We start from the raw sequence: 17,393 nt of genomic DNA, 5'->3' as shown, positions 1-17,393 counted from the left end.
CTTGATTGTTTTTTTATATCTTCCCTAGCAAATTGAAAATTTTAATTGGATCTGCGGAGCCTTATACTTGTCAGAATTGAACCAAATTTGGTGTGCAGCGTTTTTTAGGGTAACCTGACTATTTATTCACCGAATGGCTGGAATCCAGAAAAAAGCTTATTCTTGAACAGTCCTAATACAGTAATGCACAGCCATGAAGGAGCAATTAAATTTCCGGTTAACTTGAACAAAGCAGTGTCTCGACTTAATTAGGCCAAAAGGGAGCAGAACAACACTGTCCAAAACAGCGGAGTCGAATGTGTTGCTCTTCTTTGGAATCGGCTAACATGTTTACTCTATGAGTTCTTTGATAAAATGATGCCATCCTATTTCAGCAACTTCTCCTGTTCCAATACAAATATCGACGCGGTGTAGTTATCACTGAATCTCGAGTGATACGAGATCTGATAAATCCCTGCGTAAATATTAGAAGTTCGAAGATAGCTCTGATACGCATTCATAGATTTCAAGCATGAAAAGTCGAACACGCTTTTGAAGCTTTGAGAAGTTTCAACATCAATCCTACATTTAGCTCAATTCCAACCAGTGGAAGCAGAGTTATTGCAGTCGGAAATTTGGATATGAATAATTGTTGTCGTATTCACGGTGGGCAGGTTATTAATTTTTTCATATCCTAATTTTTCGACTACAATAACTCCGCTTCCATTGGTTGGAATTGACCAAATTTGTTTGGCAGCGTTTCTGTCGAAGAGTTGTAATGACTCGAGTCCGACTCGACTCACGATTTTCTGATGACTCGACTTGACTCGTGTCATTTATTCAAAATACTGAAATGACTCGACTCGACTCGAGTCATTCTGTGTACTGACTCGACTTGGACTCGAGTCATTGCGCATGACTCGAACCAAGTCATTGACTCGAGACTAACCAAGCCAAGACCGACATTTCATTGTAATTCTGAACCCAGCACACTATTGGGATTTCGTCTGTTGGTACTGGTACTTCAAAATGCGACCATAAACTGCTGAAAGTGACGAAAATTGGCATATTATAAATGCGAACCTTTCGATATCACCAAACAGAGCTATAAAAAGTGGGTTTACCAAGACTTCAACTGGAAACTGAGCAGTCAACACAATGACTTGGACTAGGACTCGAGTCATAATTCCATGACTCGGACTCGGCACTCTGCTCGCTGACTTGGACTCGGACTTGACTCGGTGGTGAATTGAAATGAGTCGACTTGACTCGAGTCAAAACTATAAAAGTGAGATTGACTTGTGATTCTGAGCCTTGTGACTCGGTTACAACCCTGGTGATCAGAAGGTATTGAAAAAAAATTATTTAATTTATATATATTAGGCTGTATCCAAATTTTTCATCTCTTGTAGCAACGCGGCTACTGATTGGTATTAAACCAAGTTTGGTGTAGTGAGTTTTTATAGCCAAACTAACAACTTTATCATGTAGTCAGTTGAATTTGAAAAAAAAAAATTTATGACTCCTTATACGCTGTATAACTCGTGTTTTTCTGCATGTATTTGTGTATTTGAATACGTCGCTGTCACATTTTCAATATATATTGTTTAGTTCGTCAGCAATTCTGCCATAGCCCATCAGCCAGTCCAAGAGATGTGCTTACGTCCAATCCAAGACCCCGGAAGAAACGACAAATTGTATCGGCGAGCTGAATGGCGATTAAACGTATGTATATTAGTGAGGAGCGGATCGACACATTCTCTGGTTCGGCTTCGATCCGGTTTGTCAATTCTCTGGTCCGGCTCCGGCCGTATCAGGAAAAAGTACTGATCCGGCTCCGGCCAAAAATTAAAAAGTCCTGCTGGAAATCCGACCTAACACGGTACGGTGGTTCCATGAATTTAAAAATATAGCTCGTTTCTTTTCGCACTGGCTTGGCGGTTACTTGCGTGTTGTTGGTCGGTAGTTATTTAGTTACAAACGTCATGCTTATCCATAGAGATTCTGGCCTTATCAAAGAAGTACTGATCCGGCTCCTATACGGTCCATCCAAAATTTGAAAAAATCCGGCCAGATATCCAACTCGGCTCCGGTCCATGCTCCGCACTAATGTATATGCGTCCGTGCTAAGTGGTACTTTCAATCCACTGTTACGGCGCTGCAACAAGACCTTTACTAACTATTGGATTTGCAAAATCTGTACGGTACTCATTTTCCAAAATTCGCAACCACAACTAGACTATATTTTATAGAACTAACTATCTTTGATAAGTTGAAACCAACTAACTAAATCAGAGCTGACTAATAATGGATAATACGAATTACTGAATCACAAACAACCTAAGAAATATTGGAGATAGATTCGGCACTACAAAAGGCCAGGATATGGAGCTTGCGATGAAAGGGGTTCCGTGAATCAAAACCCACCACCGGGCATAACCACTGTTAGTAGTGATGAATCTTAGCTAGAAATGCAAGAACAACACACAATAGAACACCGATATCACGATTCACAGAACGGTGACACGTGTTTTATAGTTTCGCAACCAACTTATTCCGTAATGCAACTAGAACTAATCGCATTAAAAATATTGTGACTAGAACTAGAACTACGGGATAACCAGTAGTTAATGACCGTTGACTGACTAGATTCGTAGTATGTATAAATCTGGCTGTAACTGTGTGTTTGGGTATTGTTTCAGGGCAAGATCATGAACGGGAGTGAGATTCAAAGCTATCAATGTGCTTCAACAGAAGAAACTAAAGAATCAAAAGTAGGACAAGAGTAATTTGTGTCTCGACCTCCTATGAACAGGTATGTGAGAGCCAATATTCCATATTCAGCACAAACTTGTCGGTATTGTGGTTCTGACGTGCTCTGTTTATGTATTGTACAGGCTTCGGGATTGTGTGTAGGTATGTGTGTGAGTGTTAAATTCACAATGTACAAGGTTGAGTAAGTAGATGTAGTCATTGAAGCTGTAGTCTGATCTTGCGGTCATTCCAAAACAGAACCTATTATTTTCAAATCTTGTGACGTTGAAGTTCTTAATCATTTAGTGACAACCATACAGGCTCCGAGTCACAAGTCAATCTTACTTTTATAGTTTCAACTCGAGTCAAGTCGAGTCATTTTTAATTCACCATCGAGTCATTCCGAGTCCAAGTCAGCAAGCAGAGGGTCAAGTCCAAGTCATGATATTATGACTCGAGTCCGAGTCGAAGTCATTGCGTTGACTGCTCAGTTTCGATTTAGTCTTGTTAAAACTACTTTTTATAACGATATCTGGCGATATTGAATGGTTAACATTTAAAACATATAAACTGATTTTCGCATTTTGAACGGTTTCAGATTGCATTTTCAAGTAGCAGTAGCAATTGACGAAATACCAATACTGTGGTTACTTCACTATTCTTCGAAATTGCAATGGTATATTGGTCTTGGCTGTTTCAGACTCGAGTCATATCACGTGGTCAGAGTCATGCGCAATGACTCGCGTTCAAACTGAGTCATTATACAGATTGACTATAGTAAAGTCTAGTCAATTTCGACAACTAGAGGGTGCACGAGCCCAAAATTATTATAGAATTTTTTTTTTAAATTTGGCACCACATATCAAGTGTCCGTTATAAAATTCAAAATTTTCCATTTTTCACTCCACCCTGGTAGCCATTCCTAGTTCTAGCTACGGAATTTGAAAAGATCATAGTTCCGGTTTTAACTCGAGTCGCTAATTTTCAAATATTGAGTGATTATACTTCTATTTCTAGATACTTGTTTTGAAAACTTGAGTAGTTCCAATTTCTAATTGCTAGTTTTGAAAAATAAGTAGTTCTAGTTCTAGTGACGGATTTTTAAAATAGCGTAGTTCCAACTCAAGTTGCTAATTGTTAAAAATTGAGTAATTAAATTTCTATTTCTAGTAGCGAATTTTGAAAAATGAGTAATTCTAGTTACTAGTTTTGAAAATAAGTAGTTATAGCTGCTTGTTTTAAAAATTAAGTAATTCCCGGTCCAATGGTTGGTTGAGTGTGGTGTACTAGTCTGCCCCCTGCCATTGTGTGTTGAACTAGAGCCTGGCTATTACCGGATATCTCATGAACTACCCATCAAACCGATAACTAAACCTTTGCTGATCATTCCGATGTAGCCGCCGATGCTCAAAATATATTTCATCTCGCTTCGAGCACACACATCCATTGCTAAGCTTGGGCGTGAAATAAACTAGATAACCAAATCAGGTCCTCTGCAAGCAGTGGTGGTCAGTAATGAAGTCATTTAATTTTTTTTTAAAGACTTTAAATCTCAAATAAGTTTTGCATACTAGTACTAATTACCGTACTCGAGTTGTTATGATTTAGGACTACTTATACTTCTACATGAACAGATTTCATTTTTCTGGCAAAACTGGCATTTGTCTTTCAAGTTACTTGTAAATTGCACTTGAGTAGAAACGTATGTTACTTCTACCTGAGTAGCACTGAGGAAAGCCTGACCATTTCAACCTGTGACTATAGAATATAGATGAATATGGTCGGCTGCTGCGCTTTCAATAGATAGATACATTTACTGAATCTACTTTACACAACAACTCTTGCTTTCATTACAGTGGATTGCCATCAGAATATCATCGTACATAACATCTCATTTGAGAGGCTGTTCCTCCGATACATCTAAATTTCTTTCGTGAAAGACGCTTGCATGACAATCTCAACCGTTCAGTCGGAATCTGACAAACATCAATGTCCGACTGACACACGAGGAGGTGAAAAGTGAGTAAATTATAAATTACATGATTTTGGCAAATTCATGATTTCAGATCCGAATAGTGGCGTGTCGCCACCTTTGAGTCACGAGTCATTTCAAGTCATTGACATTTGACTCGAGTCGAGTCAAATCATCCTATTTTCAAATGTGGCTCAAGTTAAGTCAAGTCACGAGTCAAGTTATAGTTCAATTCAAGTTGATTTTTTGAAGTACGAAGCATAATTGCGTCATCGCATTTTGATACCGGTAGCTGTTTGGAAGTTGCCGTTAGTTTGGAACCGTGGGACGACTATACCTAGTTTAAAATACATGTAAAAAAAGGCTTCGTATCGCCCACACATTGGTAGAACTGATAAAGTACTCAAATAACCGTATAGCCTCAATCTATAATTATCATTCAAAATAGTGATTGCTCACTCTTACATGTCACACCAGCGTATCGAGAACAATTCGAATATATGCAAGATCAGCCATTTTTATCGACACTGTCACTTGATGACTTGAAATTGACTCGAAACCTTGTCTCCGAGTCACGAGTCAAACCACATTTCTGACACGCCAAGTCAAGTCATACGAAAGAAGTGACTCGAGTCATCCCAACACTGGTTGTTGGCAGCACCGGTAAAAACCATGATATACTCATTCTTTTCACTCCTAACATGTGTATGACTACAGGTAAACACAGTTTCTAGCTCTAGCTCTAGCCTTGCACTATCTTGTGGTTGAAGTAGAAGTAATTATGTTGTTGTTTGTGGTGTTCATGGTGTTTGTTGACTACCATGGTCATTAAAACCGGGCCAATTTTCTTCATTTCTATCCTTTAGCTGCCGACTTGTAGCACGGCCCGCGTCTGGGCTTTTATAAGACACTGCTTACACAGATGATATGACAAGGGGGAGCCTAGATAAATCTCCGACACTTTGTAGGAAGTCTGAAGTCGACCTCTTAATTTCTCATCAATTATGGGTGATTTGAGACTTGTTACAACTACTTGAAGTAATATTCAAAAGTAGAAGTTCTGATGAGTACTTGAGTATAAGTTGTTTTACCAAATTGATTGTCTGAATGAGACGCAGGCTTTTGGTAATAATTTCCCAGTACTAGCTTTTAAAAGGGCAAGAATCATCTTTTTGATTAACTAATAATGAGCAACAGAGACGCGGATAGACAAGATTTTCGTAACAATATCCTTTTATGGCAATACCGTGGCTACATTCAGGCTTGTAATAAATCGAGTCATGACTTCACTCGTCTTGACTCGAGTCGCAGAGTCAAGTATTGATCCTGATACACGAGACTTCAATCAAGTTGTATATGATGTTTGAGTCATATGACTTCATTGAGACTTGCGCAATGACTGTAGTAGGCCTACAAGTTGACACCACACATAAAGTGTCTCAAGTTGACTCGAGTGATTTTCCATTTCCATTTTTCAAGAAAATTGCTCGACTCAAGTCAAGTTGACAAAAAATTTCAATTATGTGAATCAAAATCGTCATCCAAAAATTAAAATGAAATCAATGTGTGTAAACGGCAAGTGCGTGGAAGTCGAAAGCAATTATAAAAGTCGAATTTAATGAGAAACTTGATGCTTCCTTTATGATATTAGATGCATTGTACGTATGGTGATCAGATACATGTTCATTGTTTTCTAGCACGTTTTCGTATATTTTAATATGTTGCTGTCACTTTGACATCTGGTGTTCAGGTCTCCATCAATTCTACCATTGGCATGTTCAAGGGATGTGCTCTCGTCCAATTCAAGACTTCACTTTTGAAGAAGTGACAAATTGTATCGACTCGCTGAATGGTTAGAAAAACGTGTGTAGATACGCCCATGCTTACTTTTAAACCACTATTCCGGCGCCGTAACCAGACTTGTAAAACTACTGGATTTGCACTCACTCCACAAAACTTGTAACTTTAATCAGATCTAGAACTAACTACGTTTGAAAATACGATGCCGTACCAACTAAAACACAACTAACTAATAAACTGATGATAATACAAACTACTGAATCACGAATTAACTAAGAAGTACTGGAGATAGAATCGGCTTCGAGCTTGAAATAGGCGTTCTGACGCTCAAAAGCCATCCTCAGGCTGTCAGTAGTCATGATTCTGAGCTAGCATTGGCTGCAAGATCGGGGTGTTCAAAAAAAAAAAATTTTCCAAATTTAATCGACTTGGTTGTCAAATCGTCAGGTCATTTAATTTCAGCGCACAAAGTAGTCCTACTCTATTTGACAATCATCTCACCGTCGTTTAAACGTGTCTATTTCAATGAAGTTGGACTAACTTCCAGCTAATCCGTGTCATATCTTTTATTCGTTTACTGGCGATGTCTTCATCCACACTCCACCATAGGCCCTTGTTAAGATCAAAACAAGTGGAAAAGACATCCGTGATGATGATGATGATCCGAATGATGCGAAATATGTCATGTCGGTCTCTTCCGCCAGCAGTGTTGGGATCGAGTCACTACCTTCAAGTCACAAGTAATCTTGATTCATTGCACATTTTCACTCGAGTCAAGTTAAGTCACGAGTTAAGTCACAATTCAAGTCCAGTTGTCTTTTCGGAGTACAGGGCATCACATTGCATTTTGCTAGCTGTTCGAAATTCAGATTGAGTTGCCATTAGTTTTAAATCGAGGGATGAATATAGAGATAAATATACATGCAAAAATGTGTTGTATAGCTCCCGAATGCACAGTACTGGTAAAATATGTAACTGTTCTATATTCGCAGTCTTTAATTTATCAGCCAAATTAGAGAATAGAACACAAAACCTGAGATACCGGAAGCGAATTGATATGATACGTTACCTAATAACATATCCATGAAATACAAAGTTAACCTACGCCAATGCTTGACTAGTAATATAAACTTGTGAACTATATTCGAATTCGATTTAGAATATTAGATCATACAACAGATTTGGTTAAGGTGAGCACCTAGCACCAATGACCAGTCTATAGAACAGAGATAGATACCTTGTTAATATATTACTTCACTAAAGCGACCCGACAACGTGCGCTGTTAGGCGGTAAGCGGTCAATGTATTTGTAATAAAATAACGGACGTTCAGTAAGACGCAAAATCCTTTAATGAAGCGTAGCGACAACAATCAGAAACATTTTTTTAGTATACAGTGATTTTTAGCGACATCCATTTCTTGATGACTTGAAATTGACTCGTCAATTTTGCTTCGAGTCACGAGTCAATCTGCATTTCTGAAACACCGAGTCAAGTCAAGTCATTTTTGCAAAGTGAGTCAAGTCGTACGAAAAAAGTGACTCAAGTATGACTCGACTCAAGTCATGACTCGAGTCATCTCAACATTGTCCGCCAGGCCACTACGACCGGCTGTTCTTTCACAAACACGCTTGTATACCACGGCTTGAGACTGACCGCTATGGATAGATTTGCCTCAATATTCAACAGTTGGCATCTCAGTATCAGTCCGACCAACTAACAAATATGATAAAGTGAAGGCCATTTTGAGATTGCTTCAGGCAGAAATCCACCTGACTAAACATCGTCTATTGAGTGCTAGTACCGCACGCCCACTTACTGAAACTAAACTAAGCATAGAACAAGAACATTAAACTATTAGCCGATTTTCACTATTGAATTGAAACAGTGATAGATATGTTGAGTCATGGCGACGCCTGGAACATTTATGACGACCCTGCTTGGGATTATGACCCCAGAGGTTACTGACCACTGAACTGAACTAAAAATTTGTTTGTTGCAAGTGTGGGGAAGTTGAAAGCAAATATCAAAAAGCTGAATTGAATGAGAAACATGATGCTTCTTTTTTGATATCATCATATCTCAGATGCATGTACATTGTACTATGTACAATTGTAAATGATTTTCCGACACGTATTCATATATTTCAATACGTTGCTATCACATTTTTGACATCTTCTATTCAGATCGCCATCGATTCCACCATCGACATTGGACATGCTCTCGTCCAATCCAAGACCTCGCCTTCGACAAAGTGGCCAATTGTATCGACTTACTGAATGGTAAGGAAAATGTTGGTAGACTCGTTCATGTCTAACATAATTTCAAATCACTATTCCGGCACCGTAACCGGACTTTAACAAACTACTGGATTTCCAAAATCTGTACTCGTTTTGCAAAATTTGCAACTTCAATTAGATCGAGAACGGCTGTTCTAAAAGTTTTTTTGAGACGCCCCCCTTTTGATAGTGAAAAATGTCACGCCCCCCCCCCTTATCGTCATATCACAAATTCAATCAGAATGTTGCAATCCCAACGGAGAGTTTGATGTCATGTATGGTTTTGACTAGGTTGATTTTTTGTACCTAAAAAATGAAAGATTTTGACCTAAAAAATAAAAAATTTGGTATTTTTGGACCTAAAAATATTAATTTCGATCAAATTCGACGTAACATATGCAAATTAGGTGTTTTCCCACATAACATGACAACTGTGGGCTACTACTTATCTTCACTTCTGGTTGGAACTGTCTGTCATGACCGAGTAGTTTGGCCTGAAAATACTTTTCCGCCTCAATAACTCACAAATTTTTACGTGAAAAATTCATTTGACCGAAATCCGGCCCTATGAAGAATTGCAGTAGTTACATTACGCATTATGGTAGAAATAACTAAAATGTGTAGTAGTGCAACCCTTCTTGATATAAGAACCATGCAATGCCCACGCAGTCTTGCTTAAGTTAGGATATTGCGGCACGTTGAGCATAACATCATGTCTACCTATTTGTTTCAATTGAATGTTTATTATTCACAATGACTGGACAATGGGCATTCTACAACGGTAGACCTATAAAGTGGGCTACAAGCGGTAAAATGTCATATGGAAAATTTATTGACAGTGCGAAATCTACAATATGAACGTAATGCAGGTTGCAAAAAGTTATAAACTTTGTAAACAAATTGTGACATTTTTGGACCTAACGCGACAATTTTGACCTAATTTTGAGTTTTTTTGACATGTCAAAAAATAATTGCCCTGATCATGACTGTTGATGTGAGAATCCTCTACTATGAAATTCGGACCTATACACAGAGCAATAATTATGAATTGGAGGTAAACCGCGTAGAGTGCGAGCATTTTTTTCATTTGACTGCAGCTTCGCGCCTCCTTCAGATGCTTTCACGCCCCCTCGTTTCAGAATCACTGATCTGGAACTAACGACTTGTGAAAATCAGATGCCTCACTAACTCAAACACAATGAACTAACAACTGATAATACTGTGTTACGAACTACTGAATTGCAAATGAGGAGATAGGAGATAGAATCGGCATTTCAAAAAGACGGGCTTTCGAGCTTGAATTCAAGGTGTTGCAACTTCCAAAACTCATTCCCAGGGCTATCTTTATATGTCCATTTTCGGCCTACCTACATATTCCAGGTCAAAGTCAATTCGTATCTGCTCCTTCCTACCGAGTCATTTTATTGCAGTCTTGTGATGTGGTGAAGTTTATAGTGAATAAGTAAGATAAAAACGCACATGTCAGCCTTGTTCGGCTAAGACACGGTTGGATTAGGTCTGGTCATGGAAACACGGCCGACATGCACAATGCATGCGTCATGGCCTTTTGGTCGTCCGTCGGCGCTGCGTGGAAACACAGTAATTGTGTTCAATGTTCAGTTTTGAGTTCAATCCGATTCAACCCACTTTTTTCAACTCTGCTTGAGTGATATAGAATATCTCACTTTTCTTCAGTCTTAACAGTTCCTGGCCACATTTTCCAAGTATCAGGACTGATAGACGTCATACCAATAATGCAGTGACTTCACTTTTCTTCGAAGTTACAATGAAATGTCTGTCTTGGAAGTCCTAGTCTTGAGTCATGTGACTTGGTTCGAGTCATTCGAGTCTTACAAAAATTGACTCTTGTCGAGTCATTTGATAAAATGACTCGAGTCATGTCAAGTCAACAGAAAATCGAGTCATAACAACCCTGCGTGAAGCTAATTTGAAAGTCGCCACCCATGGTTGACACTTGTAGAAAATTACAATGCTGACCACATGACCACCTGTGATTTTGTGTAGGAACTCAAGCCACAGAAGGTCTCACGCAATAGAATGGAAGAAACGTGCGGCGATTGAAAATCCTAAACGGGCCAAACTGATAAATGCACACGCACAAATCGACTTTGTAATGACGATCTGCCTAGAAGTGTCAAAAAGTTGAAGGTATGTCCTAATCACAGCTATTATCATGCTTTCTAATTAGACTATCTTGAAGCAGTGGTTCCCAACCAGGATTCGCACGGTCAGTCCAGGGGTTCTCTCAGCCAGATTTGGACAATTAGATCATTTTCAACTCATCCAAATTAGATTGGAATTAGATGATAGCTGAAAGCTACATATTTTTTGAAAATTATGCTGGGTTTAGAATTATACTGGACTTTTTCTCAAATTAAAGATTAGAGTTGAATCTACCTACACAATTCAAGGATAATCCGAGATTTATCAATAAAAAACTGAAATAACTCTGCTTCTACTAGTTGGAATTGAGTCAAATTTGTTTTGCATAGTCTTTGAAGACAACCCAACAATTTCATGGGGTCGACAGAAAAATATGATTTTCTTTTCAATTTTTCCTAATAAATTAAAAATTTTAATTGGATCCGCGGATGCCAACGCATACCAACGAACTTGCACAAACGGCTGGGTTTTCGAGATGCGTAACTAGAAATATGACTACAGCCATGAAAGATTTACAACTAACCAACTAGATTGCGTATTACATGCGCTGTCTATTGTCGATAAAACAGTATGGAAAATGTGATAAGTGCAAATATCAACATTCCATGCAACCAGAAAGAAACTATTGCCCGTCAACGTCACATTAAATTTAATTAGGTATTTTGTTGACCTACTCCAACGCAAATTCTGTGGTTCGATCACGACTTTACAGATATGCTATTTACGCTAACACTGTTTTGTTACATCAGCTTTCGTAAGCTGTAATATGACCAATAGAGTTCCAAAGATACCACAATGGACAATGCGATCGTAACCACCATTTCGGTTCACAATTAACACTTGTTGGTGAGTAGGGATAGACGCAATGATTCGAATACTCAAATTTGCTTCGATCATTGAATCTAACGATTCGAGTCAAGTTCAGCAATTTATGGAGTACTGATAATATAAGCTCCTTGTCAATGAAAGTTAATTTAGTAACGAGAATTATAGTTACGATGGTATTTGGAAGCATTGGTTGGCGGTGTCGCGTCATACGGAACATGTAGTACAAATCTACAAATGTTATTGGGATAAACATATTGCTGAAGTCATGATCAACTCACAGCATTGTCACAAAGTGCAATGAGATAGGTGTTGTCGTAAAAAGACCAAGGTACAGGCATTATATTCTTTGTAATAGCGTGAAGGGTATATATCTTACTTACTATTATTTTGTCGTAATAAGTGATAATCGAATACTCGACTCGAAGACTCAGGTACTTGATTTTCTACAGCCCTATTGGCAAGGCTTGCATAATTTCACTACTCGACTCGAATCATTAAAATTCATACATGATTCGGATTCAAGTAGTCTGTTCATTGTGCCCAGCCCTATTCATTAGTAGCAGTCTGCACTATTTTGGGGAATTGTTCAGGTCATTCAATATTATTAATGGTAAATTATGTTCCATGAAAGGCAGCTTTAAGATGTAATTGTCGGGGCTACTGCTAAATATAGCCGATGTCATTTGGCTGTTTTCATGGCCAAATAGTTGAAATCTGGCTGCATTTTATAACAGTCCGGTGCAAAACATCAGTATATCGCGGACAAGATATATTTGCTGTGAAAAAATGTGTTCCAGGCACAGGTCAAACTAGTCACGGTCGGTACTCATATATAGAAGTACGGTAGAAATTGCGACTTACAAGTAGGTGAAAGAGTAAGTGTTCTAGGCCCAGCTTTGCCTAACAAACTGAAAACTGTCAAATAGAAGTAGTCTAAAATCATAACCACTTCAGTAAGTAGTACAAGTAGGAAAAATCGAATTAATCTAATTGCTACGACAAGTAGAAGTACTACGTTATTGAGCAACTCTGGTTTTCAGAGTAGCCTATTCTTTGAAGTAGGTGTCATTCTTCGATTCCAATCTTTGGAATCAATTCTCGATGCCGATTCAAGAACTCAAATCATTGTGTCAAGCCCTACTAATACTTAGCCTATACTATTTTTCGAAATATATCAATTTAACGCGATACAATGACGATTTTTCTCGCTCAGATCAACCGATTCCTACATTCGAGGAAAGTACTCGAAATCAACGAACAGCGTGAAGCAGATTTTCGCCCGAAGCAGAAGCTAAAGAGGAGATCGGTTCGTCAAATGATGTAGATCCTGAATCGAACCCAAACCGATAACATTGCAAGAGAAAGTCGTCGGAAGACTCGATCGCTCAAGACAAAAGACTGAAAATGTTACACAACTCTGGAATGCCGGTCAAGAAAACGACTCGATCTGCTGATTCATCAAATCCAACAAGACTTCCGTTAGTAGGTAGCGACTGTACCACAGTTAGTCGTAATAAACTGCCATTATCCAAACATCCGTCCGGGAGACCGGGGCAAGATTTTGCAGCGAACTCGCCAGCACAGGATACTCAAAAGTGAGTCCGAGCAGCGGAAAGTCACACGAAAGCATCGATAGCAAAAGGTGGACAACAAATACAGGCTTCAGGGTAGAGGCCCAAAAGAAGAAACTTAAATATTTTAAAATGCGCACTAAAAATCGAATTAATGCCGGGACATTTTCGTAGTATATTTCACCATGATAATTCTAAGACAGTATGTGGTTCTCAAACTGGTGGGCGCGTTCCCCTTGGGGGCGTGAAAGCATCTGAAGGGGGGCGCAAAGCTAAGCTCAACTGAAAAAATATTTCGCGCTCCTCGTGATTTACATCTGATTCAAAGTTATTGCTCTGTATTTAGTCTGAATTAAATATTTCAAAATCTTTCATCCACAGTCGTAACCTTCCATGTCATCAAACTATCTGTTAGGTTGCTTAGCATCCTGGGTGCGTTTTGTGATATGACGATTAGGGGGCGCGATAATTTCACCGTCATAGGGAGAGCCACTGATATAAGGTAAATACTTAATATCACAGCGAAATAGCTGCAACGAAATTGACATAATTTGGATCACGGGTTGGACTTCAGATCAGCCACTCCATTTTTCATTATTTCAGTGTTGTGCTTATGAAAACGATTCGGGCGTGTCTTAGGTAGATTCGTTGTCTGTATGCGTAGAATTGGGGTATTTATATGTTATCTGCACATAGTAGAAGCATGTTTGAAGCTAACATGGTTATGATGCTGTCAGCATTGTGTGTCCTGGAACTGAACGAAAAGTGGAATTAGTAAATCTATGTACAGATCACTCTCTCAGATTTAAATTTCAATCCTGTTCTATGAATCGGTCAAACCGACTTTCATCGCTATAGTTTTGACAAATTGGTTATTGAGGTCCGCCAGCCTATGAAATCTCGCCACCATATCTTTCTGATGCGTGTACGATATCATCAAAGCAATGTTTGGCTTGTTTTAAATAAGCACATATATTATCTCTATGGCCTCACTATATAATCAAATATAAATATTGCGTTTTGGTTTATAATCCTAATTTCATATAGTGCGGCCCGCGAATGGATTCAGATGTTGAATACGCGAGCTCAAAAGTTTGCCAACCCTGGTTTATCCTGACTAGAACTCGATGCCAATCACTTAACACAATGACTTCGACTACTCCCTCCACACCACGACTTGGACCCGTACTTGACTCGGGGATGAATCAACTTGACTCGAGTAAAAACAAAAAAGTAAGGTTGACACGTGACACGTAGGCCTAAGCTTGTGACTTTGTTACCCTGTAATTCGGGCTTATTGGTGCTAAACCATGTCGATTTATAAAATGTAAGGGTAATTTGGTGTGAGTTGCAGTGCCCTGACCAGATTATTATGCATATTTTCGAAATCAGCGTGGCAGCAGCTTTCAAGGTTGCTTTTAATAAATTTTGCACTCGGGTCCAAGCATTAAAACATTACCATATCCCAGGGTTGTAATCAAGTCTCTCGGTCTCGAGTCACACGTCATTTCTACTTTCATGGTTGGAACGTTTTTACAACTCTGTTTTGTTGAGATTTAATACCTTACATTGTGTGGTAGATTACTATTTTTCTGAAGTACAATGATATGCTTGTCTCAGCCGTCCGAGTCTCAAGTTTTAGGCTTGGTTGAGTCATGTACAGTGACTCGAGTACAAGTCGAGTCATATTCCATGCAGAAAAAATCTCGAGTCAAATCTAGTCATTTCAATCCTACCACATCCATTTACGAAGCTACCATATATTGCTAGTCACGTTTGGTTGCGTACACTGGTCAACAGAATTTTTGTTGACTTTTATCTGACAATTGATTTTCACTTTTGGACGCTGAATTTGGAAATGACTTCCATTTTTTCTCTATCACGTCAAGTTTTTGCGTTAGGCACCTACCACATTGTCTCATAACCCACATAATTGCACTAGTTTTATTATTTTGTGTTTATTCTATAAAACGTTTCAAAAACCACAAGCTGTCGAAAGTGAATCAATGACTTCAAATAAACATTTGCACTGCTTTATTTGGTTAATTTAAACTGATATTGCACCTACAGCAGTGGTTCTCAGCCGCCGGTCCGCGACGACATTCCTGCAGGCCCGCCGAGTATATTACAATTTTATATCTTAAATTCAAGATGGAATGATAAAAGCTTATCCGTTGATAAAATAAATAAAACATCATATTTTAAACTGATTCAGAACTTCGTGAGGTAACATTAGAGCTGGAAACATGTTCGATTTGACTTAAAGTTCAAGACGTGTCATTTGACGACATGCGAGCGACACAGGTACAGAACAGGTATAAGCTGACTCGTCGCTAAACAGCACAGTTCGCGCGAGCATTCGTCTTCGATTCGCTCATTTCGTGCAGGACCATAGACGGGGCATCCAAAACCGCCCGATTGGAGAGGGGCTGAACTTAAAAATAACCCGGAATTATTTTGCAAATGAACATCAGGGTTGTAACTAGGGCTGGGCAAAATCGAGTACCCGAGTGATTCGATTCTGAATCACGTAAAATGCTTCGAGTCGAGTCGAGTATTCGAGTATCTCTCATTATGACGTCACAACAGAATATACTATGTCAAAGTTCAAATATGTACCTTTTATGCCACCACGAAAAACATAATGCCTGTTATCCGTCACTTTAAAGATGTTTTGGTATTTTTTCTACTATACCGATTTCATTACACTTCTTGGCGATGTTATGGGATGATCATGATTTCGGAAATGTATTATTTCCAGTAACGTTCGTAGCTTTGTACTATGTCTCTTATGCTGCGACACGGCCAATCAAGGTTTCAAGGTTTCCTCATTGGAAAATAGTATCAAAACTATAATTATCGTTAGTAAATTAATTTTAAGTTGCGAGGAGCGTATACTTTCAGTACTCGAAAAAATCGTCTTTTACTACTCGACTCGAATCATTAAAGTTAACACTCGATTCAGATTCGAGTACTCGAATCATTGTGCCCAGCCCTAGTTGTAACTAAGTAAGGTTCCGAGTCGCAAGTCAATCTCACTTTTATAGCTTTGACTCGAGTCAATTATAGTCATTTTCAATTCACCACCGTGTCAAGTCCGAGTCCAAGTCATTGGGTGGACTGTTCAGTTTCGAGTTGATGTCATGTGAAACCCACTTTTCACAACTCTACTCGGTGATATTGAATGCTTCTCATTCATAATATCCTAATTTTCTTCACTTTCGACAGTTTCTGGTAGCATTTTCAAGTACCAGTACTGATAGACGAAATAATATCACTGTGATAATTTTACTATTCTTCGAAATTACAATGAAATGCCTGTCTTGGTAGACCCAGTCTCGAGTCAGATTACTTGGTCCGAGTCATACGCAATGACTCGAGTATCAGTCGAGTCAATGTACAAATTGACTCGATTCGAGACGAGTCATTTTTAATTTTTTTTGAAATGACTCGAGTCAATACAACCCTGAAGAACATAATCATAGCGTAATTTTTTGAAACTTTTTCAAACATTTTTCAATTTATTTTCGTGTTTTGCACGGTTTAGTGTCACTAAATGTATTTCCTCTTAGGTGCCATTTCCGAAGAAATACGCATGATTTATAGAAAAAGGCATTTGGACGTCAGCCATTGCCGCGCAATGACGTACCAACACATAATAATGAAGATTATAGGCTAACATGGGACTAGAAAGGCGTGCCAAAAATCCGGCAGCGAGAAAACCGTTTGAGCCATGAATTATGGAAAATTTTCGCTATTTGCGCGATTAAGCTACTCAAACTCTTTGCATACACTTAGTACAATGAATGTGCTCACAAGTAATGGTGAAAAATACCGCCCAACGCTTTTGGGGCTGGGCTTACGAAGTGCTTTTCCGGTAGATATGGCCGGTATAGTTGCTGTATGGTGTTTCCTTGCGTCATGCATTGTATTCGTAGTTGCTAGAGTAGCCTATGCGTCCGGTGGAAGTGGGCAAGGAGCAAGGTAGCGCGACAAGGTGCTTGTTTCGACTCGGAAACGCTACTTG

At 38.9% G+C, this 17,393-nt stretch overlaps 1 protein-coding gene across 1 annotated transcript in view; it reads left to right on the top strand.

The window, feature by feature from the left end:
- Positions 1–17,393, top strand: part of LOC145452026 (uncharacterized) — a 289,897-nt gene that overhangs the window by 232,952 nt on the left and 39,552 nt on the right. The window lies entirely within an intron of this gene.

This window comes from Botryllus schlosseri, chromosome 1, assembly GCF_051294905.1.
Source record: "Botryllus schlosseri isolate E-star chromosome 1, Bs_hap1, whole genome shotgun sequence".
NCBI lineage: Eukaryota > Metazoa > Chordata > Ascidiacea > Stolidobranchia > Styelidae > Botryllus > Botryllus schlosseri.
The sequence above is the reverse complement of the archived record's forward strand: the minus strand, read 5'-3'. Positions and strand labels throughout refer to the sequence as shown.